Below are 22,188 nucleotides of genomic sequence, written 5' to 3'. Positions count from 1 at the left end.
ATTCACCTCTGCTATTGCAGGGTTCTCAGGATCATAGGCTTCTTCTTCAGAAGATGCCTCTTTAGTACTGTTGGATGATTCCTTCAATCCATTCAGTCTCTGAGAGATCATATTGACTTGCTGAGTCAATATTTTATTCTGAGCCAATATGGCATTCAGAGTATCAATTTCAAGAACTCCCTCCCTCATAGGCGTCCCATTACTCACAGGATTCCTTTCAGAAGTATACATGAACTGGTTATTTGCAACCATGTCAATGAGTTCTTGAGATTCTACAGGCGTTTTCTTAAGGTGAATGGATCCACCTGCAGAGTGGTCCAATGACATCTTCGATAGCTCAGACAGACCATCATAGAATATATCCAGGATGGTCCATTCTGAAAGCATGTCAGAAGGACACTTTTTGGTCAGTTCTTTGTATCTCTCTCAAGCTTCATAGAGGGACTCACCTTCCTTTTGTTTGAAGGTTTGAACATCCACTCTAAGCTTGCTAAGCTTTTGAGGAGGAAAGAACTTGACTTAGAAAGTCGTGACCAGCTTATCCCAAGAGTTCAGGCTATCTTTAGGTTGAGAGTCCAACCATACTCTAGCTCTGTCTCTTACAGTAAACGGGAAAAGCATAAGCCTGTAGACCTTGGGATCAACTCCATTGGTCTTAACAGTATCACAGATCTGCAAGAACTCAGTTAAGAACTGAAAAGGATCTTCAGATGGAAGTCCATGAAACTTGCAGTTCTGTTGCATCAGAGAAACTAATTGAGGTTTAAGCTCAAAGTTGTTTGCTCCAATGGCAGGGATTGAGATGCTTCTTCCATGTAAATTGGAATTTGGTACAGTAAAGTCACCAAGCATCTTCCTTGCATTGTTATTATTTTCGGCCATGTCTCCTTCTTTTTTCGAAAATTTCTGTCAGATTTTCTCCAGAGAGTTGTGCTTTAGCTTCCTTTAGCTTCCTCTTCAGATTCCTTTCAGGTTCAGGATCAGCCTCAACAAGAATGTTCTTATCCTTGTTCCTGCTCATATGAAAAAGAAGAAAACAAAAAAGAAAATATGGAATCCTCTATGTCACAGTATAGAGATTCCTTATGCAAGTATAAGAAGAGAAGAATGTAAGAAGGAGAAGAGGAAAAATTCGAACACAGAGAAGGGGATGGGGTTCGAATTTTTGGGTGGAGGAGAAGTGTTAGTAGATGAATAAATAAATAGAAGGAGGTGAAGAAGAGAAGAATTCGAAAATTTAAATAAAATAAAATAAAAAAATTTTAAAATTAAAGTTAAAATTCGAAAATTAAAATTGAAATCAAATTAAATTGAAATTAAAACAATTAGTTAATTAAAAAGGAAATTTGAAAAAGAGGGAAGGGATTTTCGAAAATTAGAGAGGGAGTTAGTTAGGTAGTTTTGAAAAAGATAAGAATCAAACAAAAAGTAAATTGGTTAATTGAAAAAGATTTGAAAATCAAATTTGAAAAGATAAAAAGTTAGAAAAGATTTCGAAATTAAATTTTGAAAAAGATGTGATTGAAATTTATTTTAAAAAAGATTTGAAAAAGAATTTTAAAAAGATTTGATTTTGAAAATTAAAGTTGATTACTTGACTAACAAGAAACAAAAAGATTTGGTTTTTTGAAAAAGATTTGAAAAAGATAGAGTTTTTAAAATGAAAATTTGATTTGACTCATAAGAAACAACTAATTTTGAAAAATTTTTGAAAAAGTCAACCCAAATTTTCGAAATTTTATGATAGAATAAGGGAAAGAAATTTTTTTGATTTTTTTAATTTTTAATGATGAAAGAGAAAAACATCAAAAAGACTCGATGCATGAAAATTTTGGATCAAAACATGTGATGCATGCAAGAACACTATGAAAGTCAAGATGAACACCAAGAACACTTTGAAGATCAAGATGAACATCAAGACTTATTTTTGAAAATTTTTTTAGAAAAGAAAAACATGCAAGACACCAAACTTAGAGATTTTTCATGTTTAGACACTATGAATGCAAAAATGCATATGAAAAATAACAAAAGACACAAAACAAGAAAATATGAAGATCAAACAAGAAGACTGGCCAAGAACAACTTGAAGATCATGAAGAATGCAATGCATGAAATTTTCGAAAATAATTTTTAGAAAATTAAAAAGATGCAATTGACACCAAACTTAAAACTTGACTCTAGACTTAAACAAGAAACATAAAATTTTTGGTTTTTATAATTTCATAAGATTTTTTTTTTTTGGTTTTTTTTTTTGGATTTTCGAAAATTATTTTGGGAAAAATGAAAAAGAAGAAAAATTTTTTGTATTTTTCGAAAATAAGAAATAAAAGCTTAAAATTAAAATAAAATTACCTAATCTGAGCAACAAGATGAACCGTCAGTTGTCCAAACTCGAACAATCCCCGGCAACGGCGCCAAAAACATGGTATGCGAAATCGTGATCTTCAACAATGGCGCCAATGGCTTGGTGCTTTCAAACGTGAATCACACTTTGTCACAACTTCGCACAACTAACCAGCAAGTGCACTGAGTCGTCCAAGTAAAAAACCTTATGTGAGTAAGGGTCGATCCCACGGAGATTGTCGGCTTGAAGCAAGCTATGGTCACCTTGTAAATCTCAGCCAGGTGGATTCAAAAGGTTATAGAGTTTTGATAATTAAAAGATAAATAAAACATAAACTAGGATAGAGATACCTATGTAATTCATTGGTGAGAATTTCAGATAAGCGTATAGAGATGCCTTTCGTTCCTCTGAACCTCTGCTTTCCTGATGTCTTCATCCAATCATTCCTACTCCCTTCCATGGCAAGCTTTATGTAGGGCATCACCGTTGTCAATGGCTACATCCCATCCTCTCTGTGAAAATGGTCAAATGCGCTGTCACTGCATGGCTAATCATCTGTCGGTTCTCGATCATACTAGAATAGGATTTACTATCCTTTTGCGTCTGTCACTATGCCCAGCACTCGCGAGTTTGAAGCTCATCACGGCCATCCCTTCCCAGATCCTACTCGGAATACCACAGACAATGTTTAGACTTTCCAGATCTCAAGAATGGCCGTCCATGGGTTCTAACTTATACCACGAAGATTCTAATATCTCGGACTCGGTCCTCTGTATTAGATATCTAAGAGATACTCATTCTAGCTTGTTTGCATGTAGAACGGAAGTGTTTGTCAGGCACGCGTTCATAGGTGAGAATGATGATGAGCGTCACATAATCATCACATTCATCATGTTCTTGGGTGCGAATGGATATCTTAGAGAAGGAATAAGCTTGAATTGAATAGAAAAATAGTAGTACTTTTTATTAATTCATGAGGAACAGCAGAGCTCCACACCTTAATCTATGGAGTGTAGAAACTCTACCGTTGAAAATGCATAAGTGATAAGGTCCAGGCATAGCCGAATGGCCAGCCCCCTAAACGTGATCAAAAGATGAAACTAAAGATATTCCAAAGATTCCTCCCAATACAATAGTAAAAAGTCCTATTTATGCTAAACTAGTTACTAGGGTTTACAGAAATGAGTAAATGATGCAGAAATCTACTTCCGGGGCCCACTTGGTGTGTGCTTGGGCTGAGCATTGAGCTTTACACGTGTAGAGGCTTCTCTTGGAGTTGAACGCCAGTTTGTAACCTGTTTCTGGCGTTTAACTCCACTTTGCAACCTGTTTCTGGCGTTTAACTCCAGAATGTAGCATGGAACTGGCGTTGAACGCCTGTTTGCGTCATCTAAACTCGGATAAATTATGGACTATTATATATTGCTGAAAAGCCCTGGATGTCTACTTTTCAACGCAATTGAGAGCGCACCATTTGGAGTTCTGTAGCTCCAGAAAATCCACTTTGAGTACAGGGAGGTCAGAATCCAACAGCATCTGCAGTCCTTCTTCAACCTCTGAATCTGATTTTTGCTCAAGTCCCTCAATTTCAGCCAGAAAATACCTGAAATCACAAAAAAACACACAAATTCATAGTAAAGTCCAGAAATGTGATTTATATTTAAAAACTAATAAAAATATGCTTAAAACTAACTAAATCATACTAAAAACTATGTAAAAACAATGCCAAAAAGCGTATAAGTTATCCGCTCATCACACAACAATGCTACTACCATAGAAAGTGGAATTTAGAGCAGTATAAGAACCAAGAGTCCTTCTAGGTTACTCAAGGGATTTATGAGAATAAGGAATAGCAACATTGTTATTGTTGTTTGGTCCCATAGTGATACCTTTAGCTTCCTCCTTAGAATTGTCCTTGAGATTTTCAGCAGCTCTATAAGCTCTAGCCTGCTGTTGGCGTTTTCTAACTGTCCTTGCAATCTTAGGATCAAAATCGAGAAGAGGTTTCTTGTCCCTGTTCCTACTCATAAACAAATAGAAAACAAGAAAAAAATGGGAATCTTTATGTTAGTGAAGAGAATTCCCGGTGAGGTAAACTAAGTAAAAGAAGTAAAATAGAATAAGCTAAATAAAGGAGATAAAATTTCAAAAATAAAGACATAAAAGAAAGCAAATTTTTTTAAAATTATAAAAGAAATTAATAAATGAAAGCAAAAAAAAGTCTAATCTAGCTCATCAAACAACGGGTAGTTGTCAATCATAGTTAATCCCTGGCAACGGTGCCAAAAACTTAATCTGGATTTTGAATACCACAAACTAACCGGCAAGTACACTGAGTCATACTAAGTAATAACTCAGGTGAGTCAGTGTCAATCACACATTATTTATGGACTAAGCAATAATAGTTGAGTGATTAGGCTAGCTAGACAAGCTAAATTGAGTAGTTTAGATTCAAATAGCATAAAACAGTAATTATAGAATGCAAGAAAGCAACCAGTGCATGGGTTGTGAAAATAGTATGAGAAAACAGTTAAGGCTTTTGAGATGTTTAAATTTCCGGATTATCAATTCTTATCAACCACTTAATCATGCAAAGATTCAATTCCCGGTAAACCTTGATTAAATTCTAATTTCATAGTAATTTAATCCTATCTAACTCAATCAACCACCAATTCCTTGGTCACTTAATTTAAATTAGAAGATTAAGTCCAATTCTAGTTTAAGAACCACACAAACCCTAAGTTCCTAAAAAGAGAATTGTGAAATTTAGATAACTAGAGAATTGTGAGGAATTGATTTCAAGCTGTTATTCAAGTGATTTAACTTTTCCAAGATTTAACAAGAATACAAATAGAAAAAGCGTTATCTTCCAATATATTCTAAGTCCCAAGATGAAGAACAAAATTAATAGTTATACTTTCATACTCTTTCCTCCATCATCATCATTTCGCAATATCATACTTCATAATCGCTCTCTTCAATTTGCTATCTTGATGACAAGTCATCTTAGCCTAGTTTCACTAGCCTTTTTCTTTAGTTTTCAATTGAATTATGCACTTTCTTGAGCCCTAAGCAAGCTAATTGGGTAGATTTTCATGTTTCCTTTGATTTAATCAACCATGTATGAATTCATGCTATTTCATGAGGTTTTATACTATAATTGTCACATATTATGAAAGAATGAATATCTCATGATTTTAAGCATAGCTTTGATGTGTTTGGTTGATTAATGATAGGTGAAGAAAGCTTGGAGAAAGGTTGAAGCAAGAAGGAATAGCTAGGAGTAAAGAGAGGACAATGGAATAAGTGAACTTGAACCAGGAAGCAAAAAGCTAGACCTAAAGTTAGCCTCAAACTTTTGCACAAACTTTTGGGTGAAAAGTTAGCCCCAACGTTAGCCCCTAACTTTTGGGCTAACGTTGGAACTTGAAAATCACTCCCTGGGCACCAAAAGTTTGCGCCAACATTAGCCCCTAACTTTTGGGCTAACGTTGGCACATGAAAATCAACCCTGGGCACCAAAAGTTTGCGCCAACGTTAGCCCCTAACCTGGTGGCTAACGTTGGCATAAGAAAAACCTCCCTGGCCACCAAAAGTTTGCACCAACGTTAGCCCCTAACTTTTGGGGTAACGTTGGCACATGAAAAATACAAGGGAAGGAGCAAAAGTTTGCGCCAACGTTAGCCCCTAACTTTTGGGCTAACGTTGGCGCCATAAGTACACCAAGGAAGGCCAACGTTGGAGCAAAAGTTAGACCCCTAACTTTTGCACCAACGTGGGTATCAGCAAAATATGGGGGCTGATATGAAAAGTTGGACCAAAAGTTAGACCCTAACTTTTGCTCCAACTTTTACTCCAACTTTTGCAAAACTCCAACCCGGTTCATTTGGTTCACTTTGGTTCTTCTCCAAACTCCAAGAGCAATCAACCAAGGCCTCTTTCAACCCAATTCCACCAAGAGCAAAGGCCCAACTCAAGGCTTGAAGATCATTTGAAGAAAGTGTATAAATAGGATAGAATTCAAGTTCTTCGGAGAGCTTTCCCTTTGAATTTTCATAATAGTTTTCGGAGAGCTTTGGATATTGAGTGATCTTTAATTTCTTAGTCTTGGGGAAGGAGAATTCACTTCTCTTCCTCTTAGTTTTATTGCTTTCAATTTCAATTACAATTGTCTTGGATCTTGGGTTGGAGAATTGAAGAAATTCTGTTTCAATCTCATCCTTGGATCTCTCTGCTTTATTTACTGCTTGATTGAATTTAATTTCTGTTAATTGCTCTTCATCTACTTTCTTTGCAATTTACTTTTCCCTTGCAATTGTTCTTGTTGGATCAAGGAAGGTAGTGAGATCTAGACCTGGTTTTCTAGTCTCTGGACCCCTGAGATCTGAAATTCCAATTTACATTCTGTTTTTGCTTTTCATGTTCATTTACTTGTTTTGCTTCAGATCCGATTCAACCCAAACACTCTTTTACTTTTCTGTTTGATGCAATTTACTTTTCCTTGTTTAAATTCTGCAAATCCAATCCCCAATTTCCTTTACAATTCCAGCCGTTTACATTTCTTGCACTTTAAGATTCCGCAATTTACATTTCTTGCATTCTAAGTTTCTGCCATTTAATTTCTTGTTCTTTAAGATTCAGCACTTTAATTTCTTGCTCTCTTTAACTTCATGCAATTTACCCATTCCCTTTACTTTCCATGCAATTTAATTTCTGCAAATCACAAATCACTCAACCAAATCTTGATTCGCTTGACTAAATTAACCACTAAGCTAAAATTGCTCAATCCTTCAATCCCTGTGGGATCGACCTCACTCCCGTGAGTTTTTATTACTTGATGCGACCCGGTACACTTGCCAGTTAGATTTGTGTGTTTTGGGAGAAATTCATTTTTCCACCAAAATACTCATCAAGTTTTTGGCGCCGTTGCCGGGGATTGATTAGATTGACAATGATTAAGTGAGGTGGTAATCTAGATCAAGCACTTTTTCTTTAATTTTTGACTGACACACTAACTGTTTGAATTTTTGCCTGAGCTAATTGAAACCTCACTTTAGCAATAGAGTGAAGTTTTCTTGGTTTATCTTGCTGAATATGATTCTCATAGCTTGATAAATAAACGAGAGAAGTGATTTTCGTTCATTAATCTTTCAAGTTTACTAACTGTTTGACACATGGTGTCAACTAATCCTCTGACTACATTCTGGCATGAGAATATCCAATTTTCATTTGGATTGTTTGTGATTGTGCAGGTCATGGAGGAAAGGAATCCTACAGCAAGAGGAGAAAAACTGAGGCATTATGATTTCCAGCCTCCATAATCAAAGAGCAAGATGTCAAGCTAGTGACAATAAAAGAGCGCTTGTTGGGAGGCAACCCAACCTGAGGTAACTTTCTTTTCATAGCTATTTTAATAAAAAGGTTAATTAGTTTTATCTATAATGCAAGAAGCTAAGTTTGGTGTTGCACACCAAAACAATCTAAAGGAGAATGAAGGATTCTAAGTTTGGTGTTCCACCAAAATCCCATCATAAAACACATTCTCTTTTTCTGCATAATGTCAGCTTCAAGCATATTGGATGAACTAGTTAACTATTTTGCTGTTTCCTAGTTTTCAGTTTTATTGCTTTTGAAAAAGAAGAAAAAAAAAAGAAAAAATTTATCACACATGGTTAATTTGATGCATGAAAACCATTGGCAAGGTACTAAGTTTGGTGTTCCCACACCAAAGTAAGTTCAAAATCCCATAAATAAATCATGCAGACTAACCATTGTTTCCAAGTGCTTGGGGAACAAGCAACTTTCAATCTAATTGCAGAATGTCATACAAGCTTTTGGAGGGATTAAGCATCATCAACCAAAGAAACAAAAGATGAACCTAAAGGCTAGCAATGATGGTGATGAGAAGAATGAAAGCAAGTGAACTCCAAAAGGTTGTATTGTTATGTGATTGTTTTATATCAAACACTGCTAGGATTGAAAGCGATATAATACCCCTGCCTGCCTGCATAGCATAGTCTTTCTGTGATTCAAGAAGCAAGATGCTTGATCATTCACAACATTCTTATCTTCAAAACTTGTTTGCACTCAATGTTCAAAAATTGCATCACATGAAAGTTCTTTGAAAAGAAGGATTGAGGAATCAAACAATTTTGAGGCAAGCAAAAGATTAGAAGAAGTGGCGGTTCTAGTTGTATGATTATGTATTGAGGTTGCATGCTTGTGAAAACTTGCATGGGAGCTCATAGGTAGGACATGAAGTTCAAAGAAGTATTGTGGAGATTCTCAAAAATCTATTGATCCAAGAAGCAGCAAACAAAACAAAAGAAAATAAAGAAAATACAAAAGCAAAAAGAACATGGCCCAAGGCTCTGAGCATCAATTACTAGGCAGAAAAAGAAAGAAGAAACAAAACTCAAAGAGTTGTTAGCCTAGTAAATGCTTGTGGTTGAGCTGTGTCAAGGAGAGAGGCTTGAGCAAGTAAATCCTTAGGGGTGCTTTAACACCTAATACCGTAAAACCAACTGGTTTAGGAGTATTGATTGAAAGCTTATCTAAAGAGCCGCTTTGAGACATGACACTTAGAGTCAAGGCCAAAGCACAGAAACTATAAGCTGCTTCAAGGTGACTACATATAAAGAGATCTCCATGATACCATTTGGATGAAAATCCTAAGACCTAAGACTCCCAATATGTGAGGACTAGTGAGCACTGAAGCCCTTGCAAGAGCATATGATTTAGAGTTCACCCCACTGTACCTGATCACTTCACTCACTGGACTTTACAAGTTATTCTTCAATCCATCTTAATTGAAAGAACCTTGGAGCATAAATTTATTTCTTGCTTGAGGACAAGCAAGCTTTAAGTTTGGTGTTGTGATGACAAGTCATCTTAGCCTAGTTTCACTAGCCTTTTTCTTTAGTTTTCAATTGAATTATGCACTTTCTTGAGCCCTAAGCAAGCTAATTGGGTAGATTTTCATGTTTCCTTTGATTTAATCAACCATGTATGAATTCATGCTATTTCATGAGGTTTTATACTATAATTGTCACATATTATGAAAGAATGAATATCTCATGATTTTAAGCATAGCTTTGATGTGTTTGGTTGATTAATGATAGGTGAAGAAAGCTTGGAGAAAGGTTGAAGCAAGAAGGAATAGCTAGGAGTAAAGAGAGGACAATGGAATAAGTGAATTTGAACCAGGAAGCAAAAAGCTGGACCTAAAGTTAGCCTCAAACTTTTGCACAAACTTTTGGGTGAAAAGTTAGCCCCAACGTTAGCCCCTAACTTTTGGGCTAACGTTGGAACTTGAAAATCACTCCCTGGGCACCAAAAGTTTGCGCCAACGTTAGCCCCTAACTTTTGGGCTAACGTTGGCACATGAAAATCAACCCTGGGCACCAAAAGTTTGCGCCAACGTTAGCCCCTAACCTGGTGGCTAACGTTGGCATAAGAAAAACCTCCCTGGCCACCAAAAATTTGCGCCAACGTTAGCCCCTAACTTTTGGGCTAACGTTGGCACATGAAAAATACAAGGGAAGGAGCAAAAGTTTGCGCCAACGTTAGCCCCTAACTTTTGGGCTAACGTTGGCGCCATAAGTACACCAAGGAAGGCCAACGTTGGAGCAAAAGTTAGACCCCTAACTTTTGCACCAACGTGGGTATCAGCAAAATATGGGGGCTGATATGAAAAGTTGGACCAAAAGTTAGACCCTAACTTTTGCTCCAACTTTTACTCCAACTTTTGTAAAACTCCAACCCGGTTCATTTGGTTCACTTTGGTTCTTCTCCAAATTCCAAGAGCAATCAACCAAGGCCTCTTTCAACCCAATTCCACCAAGAGCAAAGGCCCAACTCAAGGCTTGAAGATCATTTGAAGAAAGTGTATAAATAGGATAAAATTCAAGTTCTTCGGAGAGCTTTCCCTTTGAATTTTCATAATAGTTTTCGGAGAGCTTTGGATATTGAGTGATCTTTAATTTCTTAGTCTTGGGAAAGGAGAATTCACTTCTCTTCCTCTTAGTTTTATTGCTTTCAATTTCAATTACAATTGTCTTGGATCTTGGGTTGGAGAATTGAAGAAATTCTGTTTCAATCTCATCCTTGGATCTCTCTGCTTTATTTACTGCTTGATTGAATTTAATTTCTGTTAATTGCTCTTCATCTACTTTCTTTGCAATTTACTTTTCCCTTGCAATTGTTCTTGTTGGATCAAGGAAGGTAGTGAGATCTAGACCTGGTTTTCTAGTCTATGGACCCCTGAGATCTGAAATTCCAATTTACATTCTGTTTTTGCTTTTCATGTTCATTTACTTGTTTTGCTTCAGATCCGATTCAACCCAAACACTCTTTTACTTTTCTGTTTGATGCAATTTACTTTTCCTTGTTTAAATTCTGCAAATCCAATCCCCAATTCCCTTTACAATTCCAGCCGTTTACATTTCTTGCACTTTAAGATTCCGCAATTTACATTTCTTGCATTCTAAGTTTCTGCCATTTAATTTCTTGTTCTTTAAGATTCAGCACTTTAATTTCTTGCTCTCTTTAGCTTCATGCAATTTACCCATTCCCTTTACTTTCCATGCAATTTAATTTCTGCAAATCACAAATCACTCAACCAAATCTTGATTCGCTTGACTAAATTAACCACTAAGCTAAAATTGCTCAATCCTTCAATCCCTGTGGGATCGACCTCACTCCCGTGAGTTTTTATTACTTGATGCGACCCGGTACACTTGCCGGTTAGATTTGTGTGTTTTAGGAGAAATTCATTTTTCCACCAAAATACTCATCATATCTCAACCCCTCAAATCTCATCCCTAACCCTTCTATCCTCTACTACACCAGCTTTAGAGTCGTGATAGGGTTTACATAAAGTAAAAATGCTAGCAGAATGATTAAAAACTCAAAAATCCATGTTGCAACAGAATAGAGTGGTCGTGTGTTAAATTATTATTTCTTAATCTATTTATGAACAATACATATATTAATCAATTATAATTTCAAATTAAGTTATTTCACATTAAATGATTTATATAATGGTGATATCATTTATTGTCATAAATACTGAATTAAATAAGTTATTATTACTTTTGATTTAGAATTAAATGAGAATAAAACTAAATAATGACTTCAGTTTGGTCTCCAACATATCAAAGTCGCCTCTGTAACTCTTTTTCGATCAGCGGAGTTCAGAGATACAGAAGGCCTTGGTTGAGAAAGATCAAAGAACTAAACTCTCAATTATACTGATTAATTCAGGTACGCTTCACCACTCTCAAGTATCTCTTTCTTAATGATTTAACATAGATGATTTTGAGATTAAAGAAACCAAAAATTTCCAATAAAAACTACTAAAAACTAAATTTATTAATTATCTTGTTGTTTTTCTCTGCTGCAATAACAGTTCAAGTCTCGACCTAGTTAAGAGCAGCACATGTACAATGCTTGGTGCACGAGCCCCACTAAGCGCCTCTGAGACATGTTATCCTATATTCATCGCAAGGGTTCCCTTACAAATCAGATTCCACCAGACATTATAATCTTTCCCAGTTGAAGGAGTATTGGGCCACATAAGACTATACTGCCAAACAAGGGCTAGCCAAGGCGAGCAGGGCATCTATCACAAGTGTGTTGCTGCATACTAGTGGCTCCACTACATATATTGCTACTGCTAAGAAGATAGTATGTATAATTTTTTACATGTTATTCCTAATTTTTAAAGTAATATGTTTTTATTATTTAGCAACGCTTTTTAAAAAGTATTGCTTAAAAAAGTATTGCCAAAATATTAAAAAAATGTGACTTTAATTTTAACAATACCTACATAGCTACCACAGCTACCATAAGCATAGGCATACTAGAATCCACCTATCAATTTTCATATACTTTGCAAATTTAATATTTTAATTTTATATTTAATTTAACTAACTTATATACACATAGAGACACTTTGAGGAGGCCTTATTAAAGACCAAGGAGAATCATGCCACCCAACTCTCTACAGGGGCATCACTTTCCCTCTTCTTTCGCATGATGAGGTTTGGACACAAACAGTCTGTTGGCAAAAAATAGACAGGGTATATGGTGTAGGTTTGCATCAATACTACCACCATGCCTCACTTCACGGACAGAGGGACACTAAAGGAGCATTCTACGGCCATTAAGACAGATCTGTGGGAGTAGATCACTCTGCTCAACATGGGACTTACTTGGCAAATGGAGCACCATACAAAGTAGAAAAAGAGGTACACCAAATGGCAGTGGACTCACCAAAGAAAAAAGCAATAGACCACCTGACTCCAATAGACCATCTCCACTTATGACTCTACCATGCTCAACATAAGGCGCTTATTTAGTTTGATGTGGGGTTTCATGCAGCCTATGCAAGGCAGCATGTCCAATGGTATCCAGTAGCCTCCTCCACCTTCCTTCCTGACAATCGACAGTAGTGTTTTATCACCTGTTACCTCTGCAAGACCGCCCACTCATGGATTGAAGGTGATGGTGATGACAAAGACAAAGTGTACATTGATGAGGACTATGATTGATGATTTTGATTTATTTTTTTATATTAATTTTAAATTATATCCAGTATATTATTTTTATTATTTCAGTCTGATGTTTTAGTAATTTTTAGTTGTTGTATTATTATTATTTTGATTTAGCAGGTTTAAATTAAAAAAAATATTTTTATGGATAGATAAGCCATCGGTGGTACTTACATATGAAATTTTTTTTTATTATCAACACATGGATTTTACCAACGGTAAGCAACGTTTGTATTATTAATTATTGTTATTACCACGGCCACAGGATGTCGATAAAATTAGTTGAAAATTACCAACAGAGACATATTCAATAGACATTTACTAGGGTCATTCTAAAATCAACCCAAGTAGTTTGGGAACATCTGATGCACCATGTAATTAAGATCATTAGATTATGTTAAAAAAAACTTCAAGGTTGAGATGATATTAATTGAAAACTTTTTACAAATTAAATCAAAGGATATGATATGTTTCAAAATTCTAAAAAGACCCCTCCTCTCCCTTAGAGTGAAACGAAACCTTCCCTACCTCGGTCTGCTAATCTAGGTAAGGCAAACTAAAATGAAACCTTACTCTATTTCTGTGTGCTAATTTGGGAAACACTTCCTTAGATGAATGCCGGCGACATCATCCTGAATGCTGGTGTTACCAAGGTTAGCGCCAAGAAGGCCATGACACCGATGTTGTCGAAGAAAATGGTTAAGGGCAAGAGCAAGATTACATGACACCGATAACAATTTTTTGTGTGCAAAGATTTAATTCTGAAAATTTCATGCTATATTACTGGAAGAAGGATTTAAATAAGAATTTACATAGTACTTGCATTCAATTTCTGATTATGTGGATATCAAAAGGGGCTTCATGGGTTGCAATTTTGTTATTTTTTTTCATTATGATTCTATTGTTTGTAGAAGACGTTAATTACTTTATTGTGGTTTTGCTCAAACTTCTTAGTGAACTAAATTGTACTCCTTCCAATGTAGCATCATGCTAAAATATATAATTATTTTAGCAAAAACTAGGGATAGTTGCTAACAAACATGATGTTAACTTAAAACAATACTTCAATCGATGTTTTAATTTGATTCCACTGAGGAAGCCAAAGTCTATCATGTGGAGGTCTTTTAGTTCATTGTTTTGCTGGAAAATTAAGGAGATAAGCTTCTTCATTCCTATCTTTAGTTTAGAATTTTCCTCCTTTGTGCTAGAATAAATCATAAATTTTCATGGTTACCTACCTGCCTTGTTTCAATAGTTAATTCTGAACAAACAAATATGACAGCAAAACTATTTTGGTCAACTCCTTAGAGCCTTGTCATGGAAATTTGAAAGTCCACTACTCTTGAAATATGTCCCCTCTTATCATTTAATATATCAATCTACCATTTTGTCCCAAATGCTTCTTACTATTCAGAGAACTATGAAAAATAACTAAATGCATAAGCATTAAGCTTGGTTCAAGATTCTCTCATTTTGACTTATTGGCTTGTTTTTACTTTTGTGTGATTTAAGTCTATTAAACTTTTAATTTGGTGAGTCTAAGTTAAGTCCTGATGACAATAGAGGCATCATAATCAAGCGTGAACTTTCATTCACCAATGGAGATTGGGAGCAGGTGGTCATGAAACTTTTTGGCATATTTTTGTTTCATTCTACTAATAAACTTTTGGCAAAGCTGGAGCCTGAATTCCGACCACCAATGTCAGATTCAAGCCTTGGTACGGTTGGTAGAACGAGTCAACATGAGCAGGCGAACTACTTTTGGATCTGATCACGGAGGATCCAATTGAAGGAATGATGAACCCGCCATACATGATTGTGTATAAATGGGAACATAATCGTTGTGTCATTCTTGAAAAGAAATGTAGTTGTCACTATTTTTTTTCATAAATTAAAATTTAATTTAATACCTATCAGAGGCGGATTGATTGTTCCTTTGATTAATCGAGTTAGAGGATTGATTATGTTTGTTGTTTGTGCAACATATTTTAATTGTAACCAAATTCAATTAGCTAGCCAATTGCAAAGTAGAAGCTCGGTGTAGATTGATGGTTGCTAGTCTTTTGATGTACTAAAAAAAAGGATGAAAGAATGTCTCAATTGTTATTTTTATTGAATAATTTCATTTTATTTGAGCTAAAGAGTTCAGTTTTGTTATTAGTGAACCTAGATGATTTTTTCCGATCTATTTTTCATTTTTTATTATGTTGAATTGGTTGTTTATGATGTTATGTATATCGTTGAATTTAATAAATTTGGATGCCTTTCTTTTTATTATGTTCCATGCATCAACATTATTCTATAGCCTTCTGAATGATTCCAGCTTGTGATGGACTTATGCTATACCAACCAATAAAGGATCTTTTCTTGCCTCACAAAGTATGTTCAACATGACAAAATAAAACCTCTAGCAGCAAAAATGTTTAGTTCTTGCCTTCAGTGTGCGCTGTAGCTACTGAGTGCTCCTTTAAATCTCTAGCCGTTGCAAACATATTCAGCATCCTTTAATTAGAATTCATAATCAAATAATCAAAACTAACCAACAAATTAGTAGTGACCACTGAAACAGAATTATAGTACTAACTACTGAATTTACAAACAGTAAAAAAAATCAAATTGTAGTAGCAAAACAAAACAAAACAAAAACAAAATTTGAAAATCACAAACAAAATCATAAACACAGAATTTGAAAATAGAACCATGAAAATAGAATTCAAAATATTTTAACACTCATAAACAAAACCAAAAAAATTCAAACAAACACATAAACATAATAAAAAATAATTAAATGAAATCAATAAAACAAATTCATACAAAAAAATTGAACATAAACATAAATAGAACAAAAACATACTTGAGGCTGAGGCTCCATTAGAACTCTGGAAGTAGAGCGATGAAGGGGAAGATGGAGCACCACGGCGTTGACGACGATGCGGACTCGCTGAGACCCACACCACTACTCTGAGGCTGAAGACAAACGATGCAAAGAGAAAAGAGAGATATTGAGAATGAATGAGACAACGAGGTGCTGGGTGGAGAACAGAGAGAGGATGAGAACGACGCCAGGAGAGGGACTTAGACTAGCAGCGGGTGCTGGGATGCACGGTGACGACAGAGACCATAGAAGCGTGGAGTAGGTTGTGGTGGTTTAGTGGATAGAGAGACAATAAGGTTATAAGTAAAGAGATTAGGGTTCTCTGATCCCTCATGAATTTAAAAAATATTTAGAGTAAATGTAAAATAATAATAATTATTATTAAATTCCATATGAGTCATATTTGTAAATAATTTATTGTGCACATTAAAAAACTGAAAAGACTTGAGCTTATTAAAGACAAATCCCATTTATTGGCATCTCACAACTAGAAAATGGATTAATACAGACAGATTTACAGACAGATTTAGTCTTTATTAGAGACGGAGTTTTGGTTACCGACGAAATTACCAACGGATTTTGTCCCTCTGTAAAAGTCCCGTCGGAAATTATTTACCGATGGATTTTTTTCCGTCGGAAAATTACCGACGGATTTTTACCAGTTACCGACGGATTTTCCCTCTGTAAATTCTCCATCCATTTCCCGGAGACGACGAACTTTCTGACGGATTTTCCGTCTGTAACTATAGACAGATTTTCCGACAGATTTTCCGTCTGTAACTACAGACGGATTTTCAGACGGATTTTCCGACAGATTTTCCGTTTGTAATTTGAACCTTAGAAAATCATCTCACTCTAATTACAGACAAAAAATCCGTCTGTAAATCCATCAATAAAGTAAAATAAAAATTTTTTTATTTTTTCATTGCAAAATAAACTTGTTTTCATACAAAATAAATATAAATTTAAACAAGTTCATTGTATTATCAAATTAAAAGAAAAGTACTATAAACAAGCAAGTCAATATATTTCAAAATATAAACAAAGTATATTGATACATCAACTATAATAATAAGTAACAACCATATATCAACAAAGTGTATTGATACATCAACTAAGATTCAAAATATAAACTCACTGTATTGTTCAACTATACTACATCAAAAACAAAAGAAGATTCTGTTTTTCAAAGTTCCACAGCTCGTTGGCAGCGTGCGGAAATTGAATTCTAGAAGTGGTTCACCAGTGCAGCCTTTCCTTGGATTCGTGCATATGCCAGAGAAGCAACTTTTTCACTATTAAACTTCTCCCACTTCTTCCCATTAAATGTCTGCAAAATCAAATACATTAGTTAGAATCAAACACATTAGTTACAATGAGAAATATGCACAAAAAACTAAGAACCTCATAGAATGGAATAATGTGTGATGCCGACAACATGTTGATAAATGTGTATCCCACATTGCATTTATTCTAAAATCAAAAGAGGAAAAGGATTAACTAAGCTTCACTGGTTTAAATGGAGACTATAGAAAAAGGATCAAAGTAATCACGATCAGTTCAAATAACTTCTGGATATCTCCTGTGACACATAAAATATATAAAAAAATTTGTGCTGAAATTTAACAAGTTATAGAGAATTAACCTGACAACCACCTCGGAAAGCTTCAAAAACCAGGTACTTCAATTGTTCTCTGCTAATGGAAACATCATTTAGATACTCCCTATCCAAGATGATCTGCAATAGGAAAATATTGCAAATACTATAACATTTAATTGAAACCTACAGATAAAAGTTAATATTAACAAACCTTAAAAAGAACAAGGGCCAATAAATTTTATAAATTCAGTTGTTTGGTTGTAGAATGTACATATCTCCTCCTTAAAAAGCAAAGTTTTTGGATACATTCCTATGGCTTCTGCCTATCAATCTTGAGTTCTTGACATTATCAGTTTTGAGAAAATGTCATTTTAGTTATAGCCCCGCCAAAAAAACTATAGTAGCTAGTATAACATCACTTTTAGGTGTTTTCATTTCCTAAGTTCATATATTAGTCCTAAGGCTACTCTTATTTAGTTTCAATTGCTGAACATATGCCTATTGAAAAATCAACACATATCAATCATTCAATGGTTGGGGGCTTAAGTTTAGGTTCAATTGAGCAATCTAACATATCAGGTTGGGAGCAGTTAATTTACCTTCTTCCTCAATCGACTCTTCCTAGCAGCCTCACAATTCTGAGCCAGTCTACGAAGAGTCTAGAAAAATGTTTATATAAAAATGTAAGAATCAGTACTACCAATGAAACAGAAATTGAAATAGTAAGCACAAGCAGTAGCACACAAACAATGAAACAAACCTTCTGATCCTCATGTTTAAGCTTAGTTTGATCATTGGAGTCCACAACTACAAGTTCCCCATTCCCAGCCCTATTATTTGATAAATAGGAGAGTGAGTGTAATGTACTCCTCAAATACTTCTCTACTGTAGTTTTCATCCCCCATTGATCTATAAGTAAGTGTAGGACAGAATCATCAAGAACAAATACTTCCAGGATGGACAACACTATTCATGGCACAACCGACTCAGTAACTTGAAACAGAGAACAACATGTACCTGTACTCTTGTGTCTCCTCAACAAGTGGCTTGCAATCCTTCCAAGTTGAAGACATAAAGTATTTTACTTGCTTGAGGATTTTGCAAGTAATGACTCCACAATATGCTTTATATCCCATCTGGAATGTTATATTTTATATTAAAATTAAAAACAGAAATGCTGAAATTCGGTCCTCATTTAAGAAAGCTTATGATGATAGATCAAATCATCAAATAAAATTAATTCATGGTCTATGGCTCTTTAATCTCTCAAAATTCTACTTGTGCAGACAAAAGTTTCCCGGACCAGATTCGATTAGAAAATTTCCACAGAAGAAATCAGCGTACAACTATATGATACATATGAAATATTCTATGACACCATAAGTATTTCAGACTCCCTTACTTCTGTATCGATGACTTCCTTGACCGTTATTCCTGTGCTTTCCAGAGGCTCCAGCGGTATATTGCTTTCTAAACCATGATGGCCTCCCACTTGAAGATGGATCATCCTCATCATCAATATCTTGCTTCCATCTCTAAACCATACAGAAAAGAAAGCAACCATAACCACTTTAGATGCAACATTGTAAGAGATACTAATGATAATCATGGAAGATTAGAAGCAAAGGAACCTCCTAGACAGTATCTATGACCAACACAGTTCATACAGAGAAGACCTAAGTAGATGAATGATAAAAGGTACTAGTAAAGATAAGATGGGGAGGAGAGCTGAGAGCATGAAAGGTCATCCAAATAACCCTAAAATCTGAAGTGCCAACTTTAGTAAAGAGTTCCATAATTAATGTGTATAAACAGAGGCCATCTCATCATTTCACAGCATTTTGAACATTATAACAGTTAAAGGAGATAAAAGGATACATACATAAAAACTTAAGTCACAATCGTATTGCCAGAACTTAAGAATGTCAGAAATCATGTTCATTCTGATAGAAATTTCATTGAAGAAATATAACCTAGAATGGAACAAATGTGAAGGGAAATGATGGGTATTGTATAAATTGTTCCAGTTACCATTCATAAGTATTATTTCTAGGATGAAAACTCCTCTAAAGTACACAAGTTGGAAAAGTGAGAAAGTAGGGGTCGTAGCACCCTTGGATAATTAAATTCAGTCAAAATAACAAACATAAAACACAATAAAATCAAAGTCCAAAGAAATGCAAATAGAAATGAATAACTGCAGCAAGATTAAAATGAATAAACGATCAAGAGTCTTGTTGACAAGTGACAACCATATGATTGAGTTATCCGGTTCCAAAATTGACCATCTGTCTCAATTTGTTGTGAAGAATGAGAAAAGCACATACAAATGGACACAGAGATGAATAAGAGAATATCAAGATAAGTTTGTTATCCGTGCATTGAAAAATTGTGCAAGCATGACAAGCATCACGAACCTGAAATAGGAACTCTGCATAATCATTCATACTGTGAATTATTCTTTGCTTTCCATGCATCTTCCTAAACCTTCTCAAGTAATGCTTGCATTTCTGCAATATAACAATTAAGCAATGCTTTCACCCCCTAAATAGAAAAGGCCTAAACAGCAAAATTCAACACCACACAAATTTCTTAATCTTAAAACACAAACAAACACTTTGACATTTTTAAATCAACCGTGTAGATTGCAAAATCTTAAAACTACAGCAATCCTCAACAAGTGGCTTGCAATCCTCAACATGTACCTGTACTCTTATGATCTACTGATCTAGTCTCCTGAAACATAAATTGAGTTATGGATCAATGCTTTTATTATAGCTTATGAATGCACGCAATAGACATGAAATGAAAGAAACCTGCTTAGATAGCATTGCAACTTCTTGTTGAACTTGTTGGTTAATTTCAGATGATTCATATGCGCTTATAAGGATTCTAATTGCTTCTTCTGTAGGCACTGTTCTAGTGCCAGATAAACCCATGACAATATCCTGAAATAGTAGTTAATTCAAAATACCATCAAATTATTTCTGAATGCTCAAGTATCTTCAAGTGAAGCTAGGCTTAGTTACCTGATCAAAATCCTTGTTTACAGTTTTCAGTAAATAATCAGAAGGGTTTTGGAGTGCAGGACATGGAAAACCATTGGAAGCAAAAAACTACATGCATTGAAACAAAACCATATTTTAATATTATGACTAAAATTAAATGAATTAAAAGAAGAAAAAAGATTTATATAGAGATGCAAGGCTTATTTAAAATACAGATCTATGATATATGCCAACTATAACTATAACTATAACACTGTACCTGGAAAACAAGCAAGCGGTCAATTTCTTCAAGCCGTAAATATCTATCATCGTCCTCTAACCGATCTTGGACTTTTCGCCATGGACTGTGAACCTAAAATGAAACCCAAAAAGAGAAAATTGACAAAATAAGGACACGTTGAAGAAAATAGAAACAATTACAAGTTTACAACAGAGTTAAACATTTTTAAGTAATATGTACCTTCACATAATCACATGACTCCAAGAATTTCCTGTATTCTGCTAAATTCCGTCTGTGTTCCTCAGCAGCATTTTCCTTTTCCTAAACAGTATAACAAGGAATAAAATTTTAGACATCTTTGATTGCGAAACCCTAACCTCTGACTATTGTTATATTTTAATCTAAACAGCTATTTTTCCTACCTAATATTTTATAATTCTTCTCCCTACACCCAATATATAATCAGAAAAAATCTATACAAATTTGAGGAGAATATCAAAAAAGCTGAAGTGGAACGCAGCGACAGCAACTAAGCAGACTCCAATAGTGCCTTAAATGCAATTTTTGCTTCCTAAAGAGCATTGTGATTGTAGTTAATACAATAAAATAAAAATAAAAAGATAAAAACCGTGTCATACATTCCAAATTTTTGAAACAGGGAGTTATCTGTAAGAATGAGTTATCAGAATCAATTAAACGCCGTTCTCTGCAGCAGCAACAGCTGATTTGCAAACATAAGAGCTCTCCTCGATCGTATTCTTTGATTTTCGACTTCAATCACAACAGGGAAGGGACAGGGTTAGGGCTAGGGATCATGAAATCGAAATAGAATCAGAATGGAAGGGTTAGGGCTACGGACGAGAAGGAGGCGGAGGCCTACCTGAACTAACAGCGACGAGAAGAGACAATGACAAACATCCGGCGAGGAGAGAAGAAGCAGCGCGAGAGCGGCGGGGGAGGGAGCTCGTAAGACAAGAGCACGGCCGAGAGAGCTCGTGTGATGACGAAAGGATCAAATGCATTGAGAGCGGCAGTGGAAGGAGCTTGTGCGACACGAGCGGCGGTGGAGGGAGCTTGTGCGACACGAGCGGCGGCGGCGACAGCGGAGAACGTCCGAGAAGGCATGGGAGTAAGTTAAGGAGAACGTGAAAAAAAAAAGTGAACTGAATAATTGGGAGTAAAATGACCCCTCTCCTTATTCTAATATTTGATATTTCCAACGGAAAAGTTTATATTACAGACGGATTTTTCGTCTGTAATAATTTAATAAATTGCAGCATTTTGTCCATTTAATTACAGACAGATTTTCCGTCTGTTATCATTTCTTATAAAAAAAATTAATTTTTCCGATAGAATTATCGACGGATTTTGTTTTCCGTCTGTAATTTATGTTAATTCATTTTTTTATTTTCCGACAAAAAACCTCTCTGAAATTCTGTCTGTATTTCTGTGGGATAAAATCCGTCGAAAATATCCGTCTGTAATAACTAATTTTCTAGTAGTGTCTTAGTCATCAATAAAATAAATTTTCAACGATGTAGTCATCAATAAGCCCGTTGATAACAGTGAATTTTTTAGTGGTGGTTGG

General features: G+C 35.2%; 1 non-coding gene across 1 annotated transcript; it reads left to right on the top strand.

Annotated features, from left to right (window-relative positions):
* Window positions 1-381: 381 nt before the first annotated feature.
* Window positions 382-489, top strand: LOC148568110 (small nucleolar RNA R71). The gene has a single exon (XR_015881955.1). It is a non-coding gene; the product is annotated as a small nucleolar RNA R71 (small nucleolar RNA).
* Window positions 490-22,188: the final 21,699 nt, after the last annotated feature.

This window comes from Arachis ipaensis, chromosome B4, assembly GCF_059453495.1.
Source record: "Arachis ipaensis isolate K30076 ecotype BB chromosome B4, ASM5945349v1, whole genome shotgun sequence".
Classification (NCBI taxonomy): domain Eukaryota; kingdom Viridiplantae; phylum Streptophyta; class Magnoliopsida; order Fabales; family Fabaceae; genus Arachis; species Arachis ipaensis.
Note: the sequence above shows the minus strand (reverse complement) of the source record. Positions and strands in the feature narration are given on the sequence as shown.